This window comes from Bubalus bubalis, chromosome 1, assembly GCF_019923935.1.
Source record: "Bubalus bubalis isolate 160015118507 breed Murrah chromosome 1, NDDB_SH_1, whole genome shotgun sequence".
Taxonomy (NCBI): Eukaryota; Metazoa; Chordata; class Mammalia; order Artiodactyla; family Bovidae; genus Bubalus; species Bubalus bubalis.
Genome location: NC_059157.1, coordinates 61,000,890 through 61,024,724, shown reverse-complemented (window position 1 = coordinate 61,024,724; position 23,835 = coordinate 61,000,890). Strand labels below are relative to the sequence as shown.

Genomic DNA, 23,835 nt, shown 5'->3' with positions numbered 1-23,835 from the left:
CCTTTACAGCGTCTGACACCTCAGTTAATTAAGAAAGTAGATGTAGCAGGTACATTAATATAAATTTGTTCTGTGACAATAGTGGATTAATAAGTGGTATCTTTTTCAGGGGGAACAGTAAATCTTGTCAAAATCATGAAACTTCAGGGGAAAAAAAGGAGGACTATATTCAAATGTATGCATATTTTAATATCTTAATAATCATTTTGATTTTCAATGTGTGAAAACATTAAAAATTAAAATGAGACCATTTTCTAGCCATTCTGTAACTTGGTGCCTTGGACGTATGCAAATCACTGAAGCTGCCAGAGGGTCACTTGCATGATTCTCTCTCAAGTGTAGCACTAAACGTTAGGATTGCTTGTTGATATCTAATCCTCAGTTAACATCATAAATCAGGGCTTGTCAGATCAGGGAAGCATATTAACTAGAGTTATTATATTTCAAAACAGGACTGTTTTTTATTCTGACAGCTTCCCAGAGAGGGGACTCTGTGATGAGTAGCTGCAGATATTTCACACCCGGTAAGGAGACTACACATCGCCAGTTATCACTGTTAAGGGCAACCTTCGTGAGCACGTTATAATTCTCTCTGCAGTCCTCCATTTTAATTCTTGTCACACCACAAAGTTATTTACTCCCTTTACCAAGCTAACAGCTGCCAGCCAAGTGCATTTTTATAAAGTTATAGAATTTTAGAGAGGGGGATAGGGGGCTATGCAGGATATCATATCTGAATCTTCATTTTCCTGTTGAAGATACTGATGCATTTTCATTATTGGGGACTTCTTATGCTGTGGCCCAGAGAAAATGTTTAACTTGTTTATTTAAAATTATACAACTGGTTTGTCTTGTCCTAGTATCCTATTCTTTCATTCTCCCTGTCTCTCTGTTTCTATCTCCAAGAATTCCTATCTACAGAAAAACGAGTGCTTTTCCCGCCTCAATGTTTGGTTTTACATTAAACCAATGGAAACATCTACTGTAGAAGTAGTACAGTATTCTACAGTAACTATATCACAGAATCAATGTAATTTTCTCAGAAAGGACATATTTAAGAAAGAGGTATCCGTTGAAAAGGGGTTTTGATAGGATTACTTTTAAAAGGGCATAAGAGTAAAAGAGTACCAACAAAGTCCACAAAAAAGCATTCTTTTTCTATCAGAATACTGTAAGACTATTAGAGCTGAGAGTGAGAGGAGGCTTTTGGAAAATGTTGACAGCAAGAAAAAGTAACTTCAGGAAGCTTCTGTGTGGTGTAAATAGATGCTATTACTCATTACATCTTAGAAAAATATTTATTAAAACAACTGCATGGTTAGCTGATGTCAAAAAGAATATGGATACACAAATGTTTTTCAGTTCTTTGAGAATGATTTTCAGACGAGATAGTTCAGGAGCGTTGAAAGGAGAGTTAGGTTAGGAAAAACAGTTCCATCTTCTAAATAATTTTCATCTTCTTTATCCCTGTAGTTTACACCACAGAGTGATACCTGAACCTAGGTAAGGACATTTTATTCTGAAATATTTGAAGCAGTCAAAGCAGAATGGTGTTTCTGTAAAGATGTGAACATTTGCATTTCTCATAAAGTAGATCCAACAAACTATAGATTTGTGAACTTGACTGATTCTATGAAAGACTTCAGAGTATATTAGTGTGTGTGTGTGTGTGTGTGTGCGCGCGAGCGCACACGCACGTGCACTCCAATATTTCAGCTGCAGGAGGGGAAAGAAATGATTGTTTCAGTTCAGTCACTCAGTCATGTTTAACTCTTTGTGACCCCATGGACTGAAGCATGCCAGGCCTCCCTGTCCATCACCAGCTTCCGGAGTTTACCCAAACTCATGTCCGTCAAATTGGTGATGCTATCCAACCATCTCATCCTCTGTCATCCCCTTCCCCTCCTGCCTTCAATCTTTCCCAGCATCAGGGTCTTTTTAAATGAGTCAGCTCTTTGCATTAGGTGGCCAAAGTATTGGAATTTCAGCTTCAATATCAGTCCTTCCAGTGAACACTCAGGACTGATATTTTTTAGGATGGACTGGTTGAATCTCCTTGCAGTCCAAGGGACTCTCAAGAGTCTTCTCCAACACCACAATTCAACAGCATCAATTCTTTGGCGCTCAGCTTTCTTTACAGTCTATCTCTCACATCCATACTTGACTACTGGAAAAACAATAGCCTTGACTAGACGGACCTTTGTTGGGAAAGTAATGTCTCTGCTTTTTAATATGCTGTCTAGGTTGGTCATAACTTTCCTTCCAAGGAGTAAGTGTCTTTTAATTTCATGGCTGCAGTCACCATCTGCAGTGATTTTGGAGCACCCCAAAATAAAATCAGCCACTGTTTCCACTGTTTCCCTGTCTATTTGCCATGAAGTGATGGGACCAGATGCCATGATCTTAGTTTTCTGAATGTTGAGCTTTAAGCCAAGTTTTTCACTCTCCTCTTTCACTTTCATCAAGAGGCTCTTTAGTTCTTCTTCACTTTCTGCCAAAAGGGTGGTGTCATCTACATATCTGAGGTTATTTATGTTTCTCCAGGCAATCTGGATTCTAGCTTGTGCTTCATCCAGTGATTGTTTAGACCTTGTTAAACTTTACAGGTAATCATTTAGGGGACTTCTTTAAACCCAGTACATCTGAATTTGAGCTCTGCATTTAATACAAACTCACCTTGTGGGTAGGGCTTCCCTGGTGGCTCAGAAAGAAAAGAATCTGCCTACAATGTAGGACACCTGGGTTTGATCCCTGGGTTGGGAACATCTCCTGGAGAAGGAAATGGCAACCCCATCCAGTATTCTTGCCTGGAGAATCCCATGGACAGAGGAGCCTAGTGGGCTACAGTCAGTGGGGTCACAAAGAATCACACATGACTGAGCGACTAACACTTTCAATTTCACTTTACCTTGTGGGTGACATGGAGGGAAATGGAAAGAATTCTTTTGTAACAGGTTAAAGGACTGTGTCAACTTTCATTAATTTTAAGTACAGTGGAACACGTTTTAGCATATCTCTACATTTTTCTTAAATAATAGCACACATATAAGACAAAGTTTATGCTATTTATACAGAGTTAAGAATCTAAAATTTGGAAGTTGTCTAATGACTGTTCAGCTTGATTCTACATAAATAGAATGTGGTGTGGAATTAATAGACTTACATTTCTCTTTCTGGGGCAAGCATTTTTTATTTATAGGAATTAAACTTAACAAGGAAGTAAGATTCATCTTTCTAAATTTAGAAATAAATATTAATATGCAAAAATCTCAGGGATTCTTCTTTTCATGTATCTTAGATTCTTTTATCTTGAATTTTCTCTCTGTAAATGAGGAACATGCCAACTGAAAAATGAAGTGTGAATTACTTTTTTCAGACCCGTCATTTCCCATAGCAACTGTTACACAAGGTAGATGTTAGGCACCGTAAATGGATTAGAGGTTCTACAATAATGAAGAATAGAGTTGGTTAGGTAAATGAAATGCAAAGCTTTATGTAAATCTTATTTTCTGCAAGAACTGTCCTTGATCAGTAGATTTCAATGACGACATTTCTTTCTTAGAGAACCCATTACATTTTACCTCTTTGAAAGCATTATAAGAAGGCCAGAGAAACAATATGCAATCCCTGAAATCCAAAGATCATTATTTATGTTTAATTTTATTGTAACCTGTACTGTCAACATAATTTACCCATCACTGATGCTTATTAAATCAGTAGATTTAAAAAGTGGGAGGTGTTCTTTGGTTAAAAGGTATATTGAGGCAGGTGAAAATTTCTAAGAATTTGAGTATACATTAATTTAAACAGGACAGTGGCCAAACCAAAAGTGGTTGATTATTCCATTAACAGGAGCTTGGGGCAGGAATTTTGTAGAGAAGATGAAGAAGCAAAGCAAAGCAATCATTTGATTGACCATAGTTAGAGCAGTTGCCTTCTTTAGGAAAGCCTCTTTCGCTGTCTATGACTGGTTTTTGTTACATTTTATTTTCTTGGATTTGGGTTCCTTGATTCTGGCTTTGTTTTTTGTTTGTTTGCTTTGCTGAAGGCTACCAGGGCATTGGCCTCTTCCCTGATGGCTCAGTCAGTAAAGACACAGCCTTCAATGCAGGAGACCAGGTCTGATCCCTGGGTCAGGAAGATCCCCTGGAGAAGGAAATGACAACACATTCCAGTATGCGTGCCTGGGAAATCCCATCAATAGAGGAGCCTAGTGGGCCATAATCCTTGGTGTCACAAGAGTCAGACACAACTTAGCAAATAAACTGCCCCTACTTCCATGGCATTGGAGTCAGCTCAGTCTACTGGCCTCCTTATTTAATTACTTTAACATTTAAAAATGTGAAATTTTAGCTAATTTATGAATATAAATTACATCCAATTAAACATTGGTCTGTGAAGACACAGTCAGATATAAGGGAATTTAAATTATTCCTTTCCATGCTTCATGCCCTCTGCAGAAGGCTTTGTCAAAGTCCATGCCAATATCACAAACTGTAATTGCATCTGTATAGGAAAGAATAGTTCAGTAGTTAAGACCCAGGTCACTGGGACAGTGTAGCTAATATAGAATTCTAGAAACATAGGGTAGGATCTAGGATGAGTTATTTAATTCTCTATAAAATAAGAACAATTATAATATTTATCCCATGGGATTATTTTGAGATATAAGATAATGTAGATCAGTTGGATGGTACCATATCTGGTACCTAGTAAGTAGCTTTTGTTTTAGAGAAAATAAATATTCGTGAAGAAACAATATTGTATACAGTGTTAGTAATTTGCCATTTTATTAGATGATACTATTAGATTGTTTTAATTTAAAAGATAAAATATGCATATGAATCTTTGAAAAGATGAAAGCAATCCAAAAAATAAAGTTTCTAGAACTTAACAGTATACTTTGGGGGAGCACACAGTATTTCAGATAGTTGATATCTTAAACATTTTAGCCATAAAAAGAATATTTTTTCAAATATTTTAAGACTATATATGTGTGTATGTGTGTTTCTGTGTGTAAGAGAGACTGGTAGATGGTGAAAAAAATAGGATATTTTTATTAATGTGAAATTCACTACAAAACCTATATTTTACCTTCCCAAAATATGAATTTTATTCAGTATCCTTAAGGTACATTTCATAGCTACTACAGTCTTTAAAAATATAATCTTGTTGCAGACTTATGCCAGAAGGAGTTGATCTTCTTTGTCAAAGTTGTGGATATCCTGAATAAAAAAGAGAACAGTATTTGTAATAGATGGTCTATATTCCTCTGCTGGTATATTGATATTTTGGTATTAAATTTAGTATATATAAACTTCCAGTTATGATCATCATGAGGAAGTGCCAGCCCCCTCCACCACTGTAGGTGTGTACCTCTTGAATCTTGTGTTAAAAGTTGTAGTCCTCTAAAACACAGTCAAGGGTGAGACAGTAGAAATACCTTAGGATGAGTGTTTCCTTTTTGTAAGATGAATATAGTGATCCTTGCCTTACAGGAATGTTGTGGATATTAAGTGACTTATTATAAATCAAAGTCAGTATGTAAGACCTGCCTCTTAGTGGGTAGAAATGAAATATTACTGGAAATGAATGAATCAGTGTTTCTGTCATCAGATATACTTTCTCTGAAAACTGAAGTAGGTCTGTGTGAAGGGAAAAATTAATTGAAGCCCTCAACTTCTTTCAGTTTAACATGATAATATATATCACATGATGTCAGCCACGTTGCCTTCTTTTCTGTCTGCAGAAGTGTTTGTGTGCACATGTGTGCGCGCGCGTGTGTTAGCTGCTCAGTCGTGTCTGACTCTATGTGACCCCATGGGCTGTAGCCCATCAGACTTCTCTGTCCGTGGGGATTCTCCAGGCAAGAATACTGGAGTGGATTACCATGCCCTCCTCCAGAGGATCTTCCCGGCCCAGGGACTGAACCTGGGTCTCCTGCATTGCAAGAGGACTTGTTATCATCTGAGCCACAAGGGAAGCCTTGCAGAAGTGTTGCCTTCTTCCAAAAAAATTGTCTCTGACCTATATTTTATACAAGATACAAGATTTATATCAGATATATAGTTTTGAAACCTGCTGAATCCGCATTATAGAGATTTAAATTGTGGTGGCACCACTTACTAGTTGTCTGAGTTTCAGCAAGTTACTTGAGTTCTCATGACTCAGTTCTTTATCTGGAAAAGGATGCTTGGGGCTAGTGCACTGGGACGACCCAGAGGGATGGAATGGGGAGGGAGGAGGGAGGAGGGTTCAGAATGGGGAACACATGTATACCTGTGGCGGATTCATTTTGATATTTGGCAAAACTAATACAGTTTTGTAAAGTTTAAAAATAAAATAAAATTTAAAAAAGAAAGGAAGATAATTCTAATGGTTCTTTACACTTAGGATGGGCACAAAGATTCAGTATAACACATAAACTTCTCAAAAAAACTTAAATCTCAGTAGATGTTACCTTTTGCTTTCTGCATCATATGTAACAATGTCTCATGAATTTATTTTATTTGACAGTGAGTTCCCTGATGGTAAGAAAAATACTACATACCTTTCTATATTTTAGCACTACTCTAGTGTCAAGCAAATGGCAGAGAAATAATATTTTGGTTTTTGGAGAAGGAAATGGGACCCCACTCCAGTTTTCTTGCCTGGGAAATCCCCATGAAGAGGCCTGGCAGCATGCAGTGCACAGAGTTACAAAGAGGCAGACACAACTGAGTAGGCATGCATACTTAATTTTAAAGGAGAACTCGTGAATTTAGGTGCCCTGTTTATCAGTTCAGTTCAATACAGGTGCACAGTCGTGTCCCACTCTGTGACCCCATGGACTGCAGCACGCCTGGCCTCCCTGTCCATCACCAACTCCCAGAGCTTGCTCAAGCTCATGTCCATCAAGTCGGTAATGCCATCCAACTATCTCATCCTCTGTCATCCCCTTTTCCTCCTGCCTTCAATCTTTTCCAAAGAGTCGGTTCTTCACATCAGGTGGCCAAAGCATGGGAGTTTCAGTTTCAACATCAGTCCTTCCAATGGATATTCAGACTGATTTCATTTTAGGATGGACTGGTTGGATCTCCTTGAAGTTCAAGGGACTCTCAAGGGTCTTATCCAAAACCACAGTTCAAAAGCATCATTTCATTGGCGCTCAGCTTTCTTTATGGTCCAACTCTCACACCCATACATGACTACTGGAAAAACTATAGGTTTGACTAGACAGACATTTGTCAGCAAATATGCTTTATAATATGCTGTCTAGGCTGGTCATAGCTTTTCTTCCAAGGAGCAAACATCTTTTAATTTCACAGCTGCAGTCACCATTGCAGTGATTTTGGAGCCCCCAAAATAAAGTCTGTTACTGTGTCCACTGCTTCCCCATCTATTTGCCATGAAGTGATGAGACCAGATGCCATGATCTTAGTTTTCTGAATGTTGAGCTTTAAGCCAACTTTTTCACTCTCTTCTTTCACTTTCATCAAGAGGCTTTTTAATTCCTCTTCATTTTCTGCCATAAGGGTGGTGTCATCTGCATATCTGAGGTTATTGATATTTCTCCCGGCAATCTGGATTCCAGCTTGTGCTTCATGTAGCCCAGCATTTTACATGATGTACTCTGCATATAAGTTAAATAAGCGGGGTGACAATATACCGCCTTGACGTACTCCTTTTCCTGTTTGGAACCAGTCTGTTGTTCCATGTCCAGTTCTAACTGTTGCTTCCTGACCTGCATACAGATTTCTCAGGAGGCAGGTCAGGTGGTCTGGTATTCCCATCTCTTGAAGAATTTTCCACAGTTTATTGTGATCCACACAGTCAAAGGCTTTGGCATAGTCAATAAAGCAGAAATAGATGTTTTTCTGGAACTCTCTTGCTTTTTTGATGATCCAGCGGATGTTGGCAATTTGGTCTCTGGTTCCTCTGCCTTTTCTAAATACAGCTTGAACATCTGCAAGTTCACAATTCATGTACTGTTGAAACCTGGCTTGGATAATTTTGAGCATAATTTTGCTAGAGTGTGAAGATGAGTGCAATTGTGTACCCTGTTCATAGGTGTTCATAATGCTATTGGATTATCTTTTCACAAATCCAAACATTAAATCTCAAATTTTCTCAAGGGAATTACATATAATTAATTTTGTATTACATACAGGTGTAGGTTATATGTGAGAAATCATATATATGATTGCATATATAAATATAATGAAGGGGTTTCCTTGATGACTCAGATGGTAAAATATCTGCCTGCAATGCAGGAGACTCAAGTTCGGTCCCTAGGTGTGGAAGGTCCCCTGGAGAAGGGAATGGATATGCACTCCAGTGTTCTTGCCTGGAGACTCAGGGACAGAGGAGCCTACCCGCCTGTCGTCTATGGGGTCACAAAGAGTTGGACACGACATGTGAGAGATCATGCTGCTAAGTTGCTAAGTCACTTCAGTCATGTCCGACTCTGTGCGACTCCATAGATGGCAGCTGACCAGGCTCCCCAGTCCCTGGGATTCTCCAGGCAAGAACACTGGAGTGGATTGCCATTTCCTTCTCCAATGCATGAAAGTGAAAAGGGAAAGTGAAGTCACTCAAGTCAAGTCCAACCCTCAGCAACCCCATGGACTGCAGCCTTCCAGGCTCCTCCATCCATGGGATTGAATGAGAGATCATACATGTGAGAGATCATACATGTGACTAAATATATGAATATGTAAATATAATAATGTATATTTGCCAGGAGCCGGCAAATTACACATGTGTGATTATATGGGGAAATATAAAATATCCCCCCCAAACAGCTCTTATAATAGTTTTACTTCTTCTTCCCTTGAAAACTCATTAGCATACTCCCATCTGATACTGTATAGATTTTTATTAGCAACTATTACTGCTTCATCTGTTGGTTTAGATTTCTTTCCAGTACTTGGAGGTGCTTGCAGCTCATTTGTCAGTTGCATGTCTACATGACACTGCAGTTGAGGGAAAATGTATTTTTACTGATTTTTCAAAGTTTGATTAGCAGTAATGTCTACAGAGTCATAAGCAAAGTTACCAAACTCTGGGTGTGCTGTTTTGCAAAGTAGAAACTATGAGGGAAAACTATAAGCAAAAACCAAACAATAATAACATTTAAGAAAAATTAATAATTTCTTTGTCAGAATGAGAATTTGTTTCTCTAAATGTATTTGTTTAGTGATTTTATTCTTCCTCATCTATGCATCTGCTTTATTTTATTAACGTAATCTGTAATAGAATTGTTAGCATATACTAGTAGCACCTGGGAGAAGGCAATGGCACCCCACTCCAGTACTGTTGCCCCGAAAATCCCATGGATGGAGGAGCCTGGTAGGCTGCAATCCATGGGGTCGCTAAGATTCAGACATGACTGAGCTGAGTGACTTCACTTTCACTTTCCACTTTCATGCATTGGAGAAGGAAGTGGCAACCCACTCCAGTGTTCTTGCCTGGAGAATCCCATGGATGGAGAAGCCTGGTGGGCTGCAGTCCATGGGGTCGCACAGAGTCGGACACGACTGAAGCGACTTAGCAGCAGCAGCAGCAGTAGCACCTATTACAATTTCCTAGTTACCATTTAAAGAAAGAGAATCTACCTAAATTTATACAGATGCTTTATGAAACAGAAGACTTTCTCAAAAATGGGTTTGTGATATCACTTGGTTTGTATAAGTTAGAGAAGCTATCCAATTAATAATAAAATAGTTCAGTTGGTTTTGCTTTAAACGATAATGACCATATTCTTAAAAATGCACTAAGGAAATTTCAGTTTTTACTGGGGTATTTAAGACAATGCTTGTAATTCTTCAATGATTTCTCTGATATTATTAAGTGAATTTTGGTTAAATACATACTTTTTGAAGTAACAATTGTTTGAGAAGTAGAAAAATATGCTTGAAAACAACTAGTTTTGCTAATGGGTTGCCTTGTGATTCTAAGTATTCATTAACCAGGGGGTGGCTAATGAGCAGATGTTTAATGAGGAACAAAAATGAATAGACAAGTTTTTATGCTTGTTTATTTCATACTAAGTAAAGGTATAGATGTGGTTGATAAAAAAAAATACTAACTTGATAGAGCTTAATGGAAATATGTTAAAATAATAACATATGATTATGAGGAAACTTCCATTAAAATTTTAGAAATGTATCTTGATACAATTTTAAAATCAGAGTGATACACAAATAGCAGCAATTGTTAGTTATTGAAACAAAAACCACCAACTCGTATTTAATATATTATGCAATTTTAAATCTTTTGTGTCTCATTACCTTGCTAATGCCTGTTTTACTGCTTATTTACTAGATTAGGAAATTCTATGACTCTGTTTGTTTTATAAACTCTATATAAACATGGGTTCTTCCATCTTAGGTTCAGTTTTACTGACCTGAGTTTTCTCATATTTTATGCATTTCTTACAAGATAGTCACAAAGCACTAAAAGTGTGTTAGTTTAAAGACATCTTTAGTAGTGAAACATTTGGAAAACTATTTTAAATGAGTTTACATTATCTGAAGAGAGGAAACGGCAATTTTCAAATACCTCTTCCATTTGAAAGTGCTCTTTCTTCATTTTATTCTTTTTTTTGGCCTATCATTTAGAACTAATTTTCATATACAGAATTCTCAATTTTTTGTCTCCTAAGGGAAATTTTTCAAAGAAGCAAGTTATTTAGCATCCATCTTAATAAAATTCTTTAGTGGCCCATTTGTCCAAATATTTTCCTTTTATGGGCCCTTAAGTACTATATTTTATTAATTATGTGTTTTAATTTTACTTGATTTCTTTGCAGCTATCACCAACTAAAAAAAATCACAGCTTTTCTCTGAGTTTTCTCATGTCTGCTAGTAAAGTCAAATTCTTTTACTTTAAACTGCACCCCCCCCTCCCCAATCAACGTCTAAATAAGGAACACATTTTGTGAGTAATGGAGTTGAATTAATCATAATTTATTCCTTAATTTATCTCTGTAGTCATTTGGGAAATTTTACTAAAACAAAAATTTTATATTTTGTTTTCTTTATTTCTATTTATATGCTATTACAACTAAACAGTACAGATTAAATACTCTATAATGATCAAATTTGAATGTAATTTTTCATGTCCATAAAATACCACTACATTAGATGTCTAATTACATGTTTGATTCTTTTTTAATGGATTCCTAATTGATGTCAAAGACCCTTCTGAATTGCCTAATAAAAAGAGCATGAGACTTGGATCAGCCACTATCACGCCACTTCTTTCTGTTCAGCTTACCTAAGAGATTTATATGTTAAGATTTTCATTAATAATATTGTTAATGTTACATGTGCTGTGCTGTGCTTAGTTGCTCAGTAGTGTCCAACTCTTTGCGACCCCATGGACTGTAGCCCACCAGGCTCCTCTGTCCATGGGGATTCTCTAGGCAAGAATATTGAGGTGGGTTGCCATGTCCTCCTCCAGGGGATCTTCCCAACCCAGGGATCAAACCCAGGTCTCCCACATTGCAGGCAGATTCTTTACTGTCTGAGCCATCAGGGAAGCCCAAGAATACTGGAGTGGGTAGCATACCCTTTTTCCAGGGGAACTTCCTGACCCAGGAGTCAAACCTGCATTGCAGGAGGATTGTTTATCAGCTGAACTACCAGGGAAAACACTTAGGGTTACATGTTAGCATATACATTGACTTTTAAAAATAAACATAATATGCAAGTAGAGATATTACCATTGGAGTAGGAACATTTAAAGACAACTTGATTCATTATCCCAGATTACTAGTATAATAATCCTACAGTCTGTCCTAGGTAAATTGACCAATCAAATAACTTCACTCAAGTTGACCAGCTAGAACTTGCAAAATGTGCATGTTTATCCAATTCACATTAAGTACTCTAATATGCAAAAATGGTTTTATTCCTCATGAGTCCATTTTAATGTGTTCTACTCCTTAATTTATATTTCACAAATTATCCCAATTTATAACAAGGATAAAACAAGTGAAAGGTGTAAATTTCCTGAAGGATACACTGGAGAAATGGCCTTTTTAGAACTCATGTACTTTATACTAAAACCTGCTTTTAGGAGGAGTAAACTCTGAGATTATGTGGCACTCATATGACATTGTTTGTTTTTTGATTGAGGGGTGGGGACATTGTAAGTGTTAACAGAACCTTAGTGTCTTGATATCACCAGTTTGGCCAAAACATAGAAGATATATTAGTTCATATTGCTTACTCTTTTCTACATTGATACCTTTTGGTTCCTTGTTTTTTTCCCAGCTCTATGTTATACCAGCTCCACTTAGTATTATTTTTTGATTTTGAATGTGTAATATTTCTGTTTGTCCTACTAGAAGAAAAACATCAAAGTCAGAGAGGGTGTCATATTCATTTTTAAATTCCTCACAGGCCCATCAGTAGTCTAGCAAAGAGACTATAGTTTTTGTGTTGGGGGTATTGGCTTCTTGGTGCCGAACTCTCTTGATCCAAGAAATGAAGATAAGTCCAGTGCCTAAATCACTGTGTGATTGTGAGAATTAAGTGAATGTAGGCCTGTGTTGGCCGGAAGTCAGTGCTTGGCACTCATAGGCACTAATAGCATTAGCTATTGTTAGTTACCTTCAGCATTCTTTTCTTGAGATTGTAGGAAACTTGATAGCCATACAAAAAATTAATTTTCCTATGGAAATTGTCAAATATTTGATTGGTAACAGTTTGACAATCTTACTTTCTTTTTAGGAAGATACATTATATGTGTCTCTCTCGGCCCAAGTGGTCTGGGCCCAAGGCTACTCGGTGCCCTTGTGATGAATGGTGCGGATGAAAGAACTGTCTGTCAGAACTGCCCTGAGGGCCCTCAACAGTACATTTCAACTTCTTCAGGAATTGCTTCAGCTCTAGATGGTCACATGCCAAAGGTCCCAGTTTTTCCCTGGATCTGTCTGTAGCCAATGGTCAGTAGAAGCGGGTTATAAAGGCATGGCCTTCAGTGAATTTTGAATTCAGAAGAATTTTAAAGCCACCTTCCGGGTCCTGAACTTTTCATGTGTTGACTGAGGCTTTCATTGGATTTCTTGCCTTTTGATTCTGCCCTTCCAATCTGGCATCTTTCCCTTCCTTTTCATAGGTGTTGGGATCCCAAAGGCACTACTTAATAAATAGCCACCTACAAAGCTGTTTCCAGGAAACCCAGTACTGTAGCACCCCATGGACTATAACCCCAGTCCACCAGGCTCCTCGGTCCATGGAATTCTCCAGGCAAGACTATTGGAGTAGGTTGCTATTCCCTTCTCCTCAGGATCTTCCTGACCTAGGATCAAATAGTCTCCTGTGTTTCAGGTGGATTCTTTACCATCTGAGCCACCAGGGAAGGCTGAATTTTGATAAATGCTTATTAAGTTGATCTAAATGATGAAATATTAAGAATTCTATTTCAGAATCCAAATTGTTTGCAACTCAGGTTTTGTAGGCTGTGTTAAGCTGGGGATAAAATTAGTCATAATAGGTGTTTTGGCTCAGTGCTGCAGCTTTGGCATAGGGGCAAATACTGTTGTGTGAAAGAACAGGCAGAATGTTTGTGTAATTTTGTAACATTTGCTATTTCACAACTTACAGTTGCTCCCTTTCCTTCTTCCAAGTCAACTTTATGGATTCTCACAAAAGTATGAGAATATCCTCATCTCTGTTTCTACAAGACATTTACTAACTAAACTCCTATTGTGTTGATTTCCATGACTGAGATCTCTGATGTAACAGATATAGCAGCTCAGCTAAGCAGCTTCAAAGTAGTTGTTATTGTTGCTATCAAGCTGGTTCTCCAGGGGAAGGACAGACTCTTTTAATCATGATTGCAATAAACTTTGAAACTGGAGACTGAAAGGCATGATGCTTTTTTTTTTTTTTCAGTGCATTCCAAAAATTTTTAGTGTAAGTTCTGTTTCAGCTGTGACTTGTAGCATGTGTCTCTCTAGCATGTTAAAGATTCCATGAGGCCTGTGGTAGTAAGAATCTAAGGCATTGTCCAAACAGTGAACATTGAAAATCAGACCTTCCATTAAATCCAGAAACTGCATCTTCCTTAGAATGAATTGTTCTCCAGAAGGCTCTCAGTCCCTTAGGCAAATAAATCTCTGGTGCCTACACTGTAATCCTGCCAACCAGACAAGTTTAGACAGGTTGGAAACCTTATAATGAGCACAGTTTAGGCTCTGACTGGGTTTTCCATTATAATTAGAAAGTAAATGATTGTGTAGTATCCTGCTTACTCTTTTCCTCAAGAGTGAAAATAAAAGTAGATAATATTAGACAATATAGCATAGAAGTCTCGGCCTTTTAAGGGACAATAAAAAAAAAATTCTTAAGCCTGGACATAGGCAGTTCAAAGGTTTTGTTTGTTTGGATGGATATTTTTTGTTTGTTTGCATGTATATTTTTTGTAGTTTGCCATGCTATACTGTTCTCATTACCATTTCTCATCCTTTAAGGATTTGTGTATGTATTTTCTTTTACTAAGAGCAGACTACTATTTCCTGAATAAGAGAGAAAAATATGATTTTGTTTGTTCTGTTGTGAAGACATTGAGAGCTAGTTATTTTAATTTTATAGAATTAACAAATTCTATGAATAGGCTTTATTTAGAGTTTAAAAATTTGCTTCTGAATATCTGTATGATGGCTGTACACGTAAATATTTAAAGGAAAGATGAGCTTTCAGTTTAAAATTTGGGAGTGAACCTGAGAGTATGGTTGATAACTTTTACTTATATTTTCTTATTTTATTTATTTCCATTAATATCTTATTTTGGAAATTTTCATATATATTCTTATGTGAATAGGGTATATTATTCTGTAATTATTTGATATTAAGATGATGCTTTTGAACTGTGGTGCTGGAGGAGATTCTTGAGAGTCCTTGGACTGCAAGGAGCTTCAACCAGTCAATCCTAAAGGAAATCAGTCCTGAATATTCATTGGAAGGACTGATGCTGAAGCTGAAACTCCAGTACTTTGGCCACTTGATTCGAAGAACTGTACTCCTTGGAAAAGACCCTGATATGGAGAAGATTGAAGGCAGGAGAAGGGGATGGCAGAGGATGAGATGGTTGGATGGCATCACCGACTTGATGGACATGAGTTTGAGCAAGCTCTGGGAGTTGGTGATGGACAGGAGAGCCTGGTGCTGCAGTCTATGGGGTTGCAAAGAGTCGGACATGACGAGTGACTGAACTGAGCTGAATTGTTTTTTAAATTATACATTTTAATGAAGTTCATCTGTGAAGCTCATCTGTATATACAAATATATACAGACCTGATACCATGTTAAATAGTTAACTTTTATTAATTTTTAAGACATTTTTGCCCACTTCAGTTTTCTGAGTTCTGGAGGTTAACCTTACAGAATGCATTTTATATATAAAAAAATATTTTCTCTATGTTTAACTTTTTGCTGTTTATTTGCATGGTCAGATCAGATCAGTCACTCAGTTGTGTCCGACTCTTTGCGACCCCATGAAGCACAGCATGCCAGGCCTCCCTGTTCATCACCAACTCCCGGAGTTCACTGAGACTCACATCCATCGAGTCAGTGATGCCATCCAGCCATCTCATCCTCTGTCGTCCCCTTCTCCTCCTGCCCCCAATCCCTCCCAGCATCAGAGTCTTTTCCAATGAGTCAACTCTTCACATGAGGTGGCCAAAGTATTGGAGTTTCAGCTTTAGCATCATTCCTTCCAAAGAAATCCCAGGGCTGATCTCCTTGCAGTGATACTATATTATAAAACAGTAATTACCATATATATGTCGATATTCTCATATCATTTCTATGCTGTACATTTTTCTCTTTCTTATGTCACAAATGCATTATTTTAAAAAACATTGCTTTTATTATTTAATTTTTAAATTGAAGAAGTTGAATTATAATATTATAATTCAATATATTATAATATACCAGTTTCAGATATACTAATGTATATCTGTATAATGATTCAATATTTTTATAGATTATATATCATTTAAAATTATATAAAGTAATGGCTATATTTATGCTCTTTTTGTGTTTTTGTTTTCTGTTTCATTAAATTAATATTTTTATATTTCTCTCCTGAATATATTTTCATGTATTTTGTTGCTCACTTTTTTCTTATGCATTTTTGTATATATGTGTGTGTGTGTATGTGTGTGCTAAGTCACTTCAGTCGTGTCTGACTCTTTTTTGTGACCCTCTGCACCATAGCCCACCAGGCTCTTCTTTCCATGGGATTCTCCAGGCAAGAATACTAAAATGGTTTCCTTGCTCTCCTCTAGAGGATCTTCCCAACCCAGGGATCAAATTCAAGTCTCTATGTCTCTAGCAGTGGCAAGCAGATTCTTTACCACTAACGCCACCTAGGAAGCCTATATACATGTAGACATACACACACACACACACACACACACACACACACATGCACATTTATGTTCCTTTTTAATTATGAAACTTTTACTCTTTTGAAAATTCCTCCGAGTACAATGGTAACTTATCCCATGGGTTTGAACTGTTCCTTTTTTTACCTCTGCAATTTCATATAATTTGAAATCTTAGTCTTGATTCTCATGTAGATTTAAAAGATGATTCCTGGTAAAGCTAATTACTCAGCCCAACCCAGCATCTAAAATGAAACTTGATATTTTTACTGGTTTAACTGAAGAATTAGAAACTCTAATTTTGATCAAATAAGCACTATAAACCACACATTATTCCCACCCGGTCAAATGTCATTGAAGAGCTTTTTTATAAATTTGCACTGTTATATAATTTGAAACAAATTTTTGTGACAATATTACATACTAGAAGTCTAGGCAACATATAAATTCACCATTGAGTATACTTTCCTCAACATTTCCAACTGTACAAGGTATACAGTACTCAGAGTTATGGTTTGCTTTTAAAAAATGCATTTTAACATTTTCATTTTAATTTGAAAATCTGTGCCACTAATGTATTCCCTTGATCTAACTTTGTAGATTAAAATGTTAACATTATAACTTTGATTCAATATATAAAGATACACTACTCTTATGTATAATGATTATAATAAAATTAGAGGCATGATTTGTAAACATATCTGATAAGATATATTGCCAGAGTAATCACCTAATTCCTGAGTTGGGAAGACCCCCTGGAGAAGGAAATGGCAACCCACTCCAGTATTCTTTCCTGTAAAATCCAATGGAAAGAGGAACCTGGAAGGCTACAGTCAATGAGGTTGCAAGAATCAGACACCATTAGTGACTAAACCACCACCAATCACCTAAATAGTATTTACAGCATGCATATAGGAAAAATATATGTTAGAACTTCAAATAATCATGAAGAATGATTTTAGTCAAATAATTATTAGATGCATATGATAGTTCCACCTGCAAGTTTGTGCACAAGAAGAAGTTGTTGTTACTGTTCAGTCATTCAGTCGTGTCAGACTCTCTGCAACCCTATGGACTGCAGCAAGCCAGGCTTCCCTATCCATCACCAACTCCTGGAGCTTGCTCAAACTCTTGTCCATCAAGTCAGTGATGCCATCCAACCATCTCATCCTCTGTCATCCCCTTTTCCTCCTGCCTTCAGTCTTTCCTAGCATCAGGGTCTTTCCAATAAGTCAGTTCTTCACATCAGGTAGCCAAAGTACTAGAGTTTAAGCTTCAACATCAGTCCTTCCAATGAATAATGAGGACTGATTTCCTTTAGGATGTACAGGTTTGCTCTTCTTGCAGTCCAAGGGACTTGAAAGAGTCTTCTCCAACACCACAGTTCAAAAGCAGCAGTTTTTCAGTGTTCTGCTTTCTTTATGATCCAGCTCTTACATCCATACATGACTACTGGAAAAACTATAGCTTTGACTTCACAGACCTTTGTTGGCAAAGTAATGTCTCTGCTTTTTTAACATGCTGTCTAGGTTTTCATAGCTTTTCTTCCAGGGAGCAAGCATCTTTCAATTTATTGCTGCAGTCACCATCTACAGTGATTTTGGTGCCCAAGAAAATCAAGTCTCTCACTGTTTCCATTGTTTCCCCATCTACTTGCCATGAAGTGATGGGACTGGATGCCATGATCTTCATTTTCTGAATGTTGAGTTTGTTTTTTTTGTTTGTTTATTTATTTATTTATTTATTTTATTTTTTTAAATTTTATTTTATTTTTAAACTTTAAATAATTGTATTAGTTTTGCCAAATATCAAAATGAATCCACCACAGGTATACATGTGTTCCCCATCCTGAACCCTCCTCCCTCCTCCCTCCCTATTCCATCCCTCTGGGTCGTCCCAGTGCACCAGCCCCAAGCATCCAGTATCGTGCATCGAACCTGGACTGGCGACTCGTTTCATACATGATATTTTACATGTTTCAATGCCATTCTCCCAAATCTTCCCACCCTCTCCCTCTCTCTCAGAGTCCATAAGACTGTTCTGTACATCAGTGTCTCTTTTGCTGTCTCGTACACAGGGTTATTGTTACCATCTTTCTAAATTCCATATATATGCGTTAGTATACTGTATTGGTGTTTTTCTTTCTGGCTTACTTCACTCTGTATAATAGGCTCCAGTTTCATCCACCTCATTAGAACTGGTTCAAATGTATTCTTTTTAATGGCTGAGTAATACTCCATTGTGTATATGTACCACTGCTTTCTTATCCATTCATCTGCTGATGGACATCTAGGTTGCTTCCATGTCCTGGCTATTATAAACAGTGCTGCGATGAACATTGGGGTACACGTGTCTCTTTCCCTCTGGTTTCCTCAGTGTGTATGCCCAGCAGTGGGATTGCTGGATCATAAGGCAGTTCTATTTCCAGTTTTTTAAGGAATCTCCACACTGTTCTCCATAGTGGCTGTACTAGTTTGCATTCCCACCAACAGTGTAAGAGGGTTCCCTTTTCACCACACCCTCTCCAGCATTTATTACTTGTAGACTTTTGGATCACAGCCATTCTGACTGGTGTGAAATGGTACCTCATAGTGGTTTTGATTTGCATTTCTCTGATAATGAGTGATGTTGAGCATCTTTTCATGTGTTTGTTAGCCATCTGTATGTCTTCTTTGGAGAAATGTCTATTTAGTTCTTTGGCCCATTTTTTGATTGGGTCATTTATTTTTCTGGAGTTGAGCTGTAGGAGTTGCTTGTATATTCTCGAGATTAATTGTTTGTCAGTTGCTTCATTTGCTATTATCTTCTCCCATTCTGAAGGCTGTCTTTTCACCTTGCTAATAGTTTCCTTTGATGTGCAGAAGCTTTTAAGGTTAATTAGGTCCCATTGGTTTATTTTTGCTTTTATTTCCAATATTCTGGGAGGTGGGTCATAGAGGATCCTGCTGTGATGTATGTCAGAGAGTGTTTTGCCTATGTTCTCCTCTAGGAGTTTTATAGTTTCTGGTCTTACATTTAGATCTTTAATCCATTTTGAGTTTATTTTTGTGTATGGTGTTAGAAAGTGTTCTAGTTTCATTCTTTTACAAGTGGTTGACCAGTTTTCCCAGCACCTCTTGTTAAAGAGATTGTCTTTAATCCATTGTATATTCTTGCCTCCTTTGTCAAAGATAAGGTGTCCATATGTGCGTGGATTAATCTCTGGGCTTTCTATTTTGTTCCATTGATCTATATTTCTGTCTTTGTGCCAGTACCATACTGTCTTGATAACTGTGGCTTTGTAGTAGAGCCTGAAGTCAGGTAGGTTGATTCCTCCAGTTCCATTCTTCTTTCTCAAGATCGCTTTGGCTCTTCGAGGTTTTTTGTATTTCCATACAAATTGTGAATGTTGAGTTTTAAGCCAACTTTTTCCCTCTCATCTTTCATATTCACCAAAAGGCTCTTTAGTGCTTTCTACCAAAAGGATGGTATCATCTGCATATCTGAGGTTATTGATACTTTTCCCGGCATTCTTGATTCCAGCTTGTGCTTCATCCAGCCTGGAATTTTGCATGATGTATTTTGCATATAAGTTAAGTAAGCAAGGTGACAATATACAGCCTTGACATACTCCTTTCCCGTTTTGGAACTAGTCCTTTCTTCCATGTCTGGTTCTAACGGTTGCTTCTGTACCTGCATATAGGTTTCTCAGGAGGCAGGTAGGGTGGTCTAATATCCCATCCTTTAAGAATTTTCCACAGTTGGTTGTGATCTACGCACTCAAAGGCTTTAGTGTAGTCATGATGCAGAAGTAGATATTTCTTTCTAAAACTCTCTTGCTTTTTATAATTCAGCAGATGTTGACAATTTGATCTCTGGTTCCTCCACCATTTCTAAATCCAGCTTCAATCTGGAATTTCTCAGTTCACATATTATTGAAGTTTGCATAGAGAATTTTGTGCATTACTTTGCTAGCAATGAGTGCAATTATGTTATAGTTTGAACATACATTGGCATTGCCTTTCTTTGGGATTGGAATGAAAACTGACCATTTCCAGTCCTGCGGCCACTGCTGAGTTTTCCAAATTTGCTGGCATATTGAGTGCAGCACTTTAACATCATTATCTTTTAGGATTTGAAATAGTTCATCTGAAATTCCATCAACTCCAGTAGCTTTGTTCGTAGTGGTGCTTTCTATGGCCCACTTGACTTCACACTCCAAGATGTCTGGCTCTAGGTGAGTGATCATACCATCATGGTTATCTGGGTCATGGAGGTCTTTTTGATTAGTTCTTCTGTATATTCTTGCCACCTCTACTTAATATCTTCTGCTTCTATTTGGTCTGTACTGTTTCTGTCTTTATTGTGCCCATCTTTGCATGAAATGTTCCCTTGATAGCTCTAATTTTCTTGAAGAGATCTCTAGTCTTGCCCATTGTATTATTTTCCTCTATTTCTCTGCATTGTTCACGTAAGAAGGGTTTCATCTTTCTCCTTGCTACAGTTTGGAGCTCTGCATTCAGATGGAAATATCTCTCCTTTTCTCCCTTGCCTTTTGCTTCTCTTCTTTTCTCAGCTATTTTTAAGCCCTCCTCAGAGGACCCTTTTGCCTTTTTGCATTTATATTTTTTGGGGATTGTCTTGATCCCTGCCTCCTGAACAGTGTCATAAACCTCCATCCATAGTTCTTCAAGCACTCTATCAGCTCTAATCTCTTGAATCTATTTGTCCCTTCCACTGTATAATTGTAAGGGATTTGATTTAGGACATACCTGAATGGTCTAGTAGCTTTCCCTAATTTCTTCAATTTTAAGTCATCTGAATTTTACAATAAGGAGCTCATGATTTGAGCCACAGTCAGCTCCCGGACTTGTTCTTGCTGACTGTGTAGAGCTTCTCCTTTTTGGCTGCAAAGAATATAATCAGTCTGGTATCAGTATTGGCCATCTGGTGATATCCACGTGTAGAGTCTTCTCTTGTGTTGTTGGAAGAGAGTGTTTGCTGTGACCAGCGCATTCTCTTGGAAAAACCCTGTTAGCCTTTGCCCAGCTTTATGTTGTACTCCAAGGCCAAACTTGCCTGTTACTCCAGGTATCTCTTGACGTTTGCATTTGACTTCCCTGTGATGAGGAGGACACCTTTTTCGTGTTAGTTCTAGAAGATCTTGTTGGTCTTCAGAGAATCATTCAACTTCAGCTTATTCAGCATTAATGGTTTGGGCAAGACTCTGATTACTGTGATATTGAATGGTTTGCCTTGGAAATGAACAGAGATAATTCTGTAGTTTTTGCCATTGCATGAAAGCACTGCATTTCAGACTCTCTTGTTGACTATGAGGGCTACTCCATTTCTTCTAAGGGATTGTTGCCCACAACAGTAGATATAATATTCATCTGAATTAAATTAAAAAATAAGTAAACTTAATAAATATTGATTCTGAGTTTCAAAATATGAGAGAAGTTACTCTCTCCAGGTTAGTTTAGAGCTAGTGACTCTATGGCAGCAATTTTTTTTTTTTTTTTAATGGAAGCACTTTTAAGTGCAAATAAATGGTTCCAAAGGAAGTCACATTAAGCTCCATTCTAAATTTTAGGAGAGAAAATGAATTGAAAAAATTGGCTTAATGTATTTTTGTAAAAATTAATACAAATCAGCTGCTAAATTTAGATTCTGAGCATTGTCCTGAAGAGAACTATGAGTTCTCTTCTCATGTGGAAAACCATGAAAAAACCTAAAATGTGTACTGGGCATGTGTGCTCAGTCTTATCCAACCTTTTTTTGAACCCATGGACTGTAGCCCATCAGGTTCCTCTGTCCATTGGATTCCCCTGGCAGGAATACTGGAATGAGTTTCTACTTCCTATTCCAGGAGATCTTGCCAACCCAGGGATCAAAGCCAAGTCTCCTGCATTTACTGCATCAGCAGGCAGATTCTTCACCACTGTGTCACCTGGAAAGCTGGAAGCTTCAAAATGTGTACTACTGATTAGAAACTAATCTTTATCTTTTTTTAGATACTTGTCTACTCACCTTGTGGAAATAATCCATGATATTGTTTCTGCCACATAAATCTTTACATTTCAACTTTCTGGAATGAAATTTTTTAAATGCAGAAATAAAGGAGTTATTACTTAAGCCCTTAACTTGGGACCATTTTCTTTTATTTCAACATTGACAGGAAAAATGTATGTCACAAATACATTAACAAAAATGAAACATAATGACATCATCTCTGAGAATGTAATACATGTATTTCTTTAACAAGTCTTATTTTTGGACAACCAGCTTTGTTACCTGTTGAGTATTGTTATATATTGATATTGCTTGAATAAACTGAGAAAGGAGGTTAGAACATAGGAGCTTCTAAAGTCTGTTAAATTATCTCCATAGCACAGACATTGATGGTGTGATCATCCTGTGAAACCTTTCAAATAATTTGTGTTTGTTTACATGTTTATTTGTGTACATGTGTGTGTATGAGAGAGAGACAGAGAGAGAGAAAGAAAGAGATAGATATACCCACTGAACTCCTTGGAAAGATAGTTTAAAAATACCTTTATCATCTCTCTGGATCTAGCAAGATATTATCCAGTAAGTCATAAACAGGAAACCACATTCACCGTTTCCTTTACTAAACATAATGATAGGTTTAATGTATTTAAAATACTTTTTAGGTAGAGTATAATGATGGGAAGTCTAAAATACTTTGAAAGCAATTCTGTTTGACCACTGTCCTCTTGGTCTGTGCTCATTAATTTAAGGTATAATGAACTCTCAGAAGCATGAACAGTTCCTTAGTAATTTATAAGTGCAAAAGCATATCACATCTCAAAACAAAACAGAAAGCACTAGGGGAAGTGCTGGTAGAAGTTAATGGTTAGGAAACAGCTCAGGAGCACCACAGGTGGGGTTAGAGTAATAACCTCATCACTCTAGATCTGTTATTTACACTTCCTCAACTTTAATTTCATTTGTAAAACTATAACAATAATGGGAACTAATTTACAGACTTGATATAAAAATTGAAAGACAAAAATCCATGAGAATACAATGCCTGGTACATCCCAGGCTCAGTAATTATTAGCTGATATCACTATTTCACCATAATTATAACATTTACACACTTCTAAGTGTATAATACACACTTCTATGGGACTAAAAGTCCATTAAAATGAGTAAAAGATAGAATAGTTCACCTGTTCTTAAAGTACCTCATTTTAGCAATAGCTTGATATCCAATAAACTTTTCTCTCTGGGGATAGAAATTCTGGCTTAAGCATTTTTATTTGCACTGAATCAACCACTGTCTGGAAACATGGTAGAAAAATAATCAGAGAACAAAAGTCAGTGTGTATTTATGTATTAGGAATGGTACAGAGTACTGACAGGATTCATATCAGATCTAAACATGGGGTCAGACTGTCCTATTTATTCATGAAAATTTCCAGTAGTATACACCTTGATTAACAACCTGT

General features: G+C 37.1%; 1 protein-coding gene and 1 long non-coding RNA gene across 3 annotated transcripts in view; both read left to right on the top strand.

Annotated features, from left to right (window-relative positions):
* The window catches only part of NCAM2 (neural cell adhesion molecule 2), a 575,454-nt gene that overhangs the window by 34,778 nt on the left and 516,841 nt on the right, over positions 1–23,835 (top strand). The window lies entirely within an intron of this gene.
* Positions 1,465–22,503, top strand: LOC123465592. Its single transcript, XR_006640860.1, has 2 exons — positions 1,465–1,503; positions 22,230–22,503. It is a non-coding gene; the product is annotated as an uncharacterized LOC123465592 (long non-coding RNA).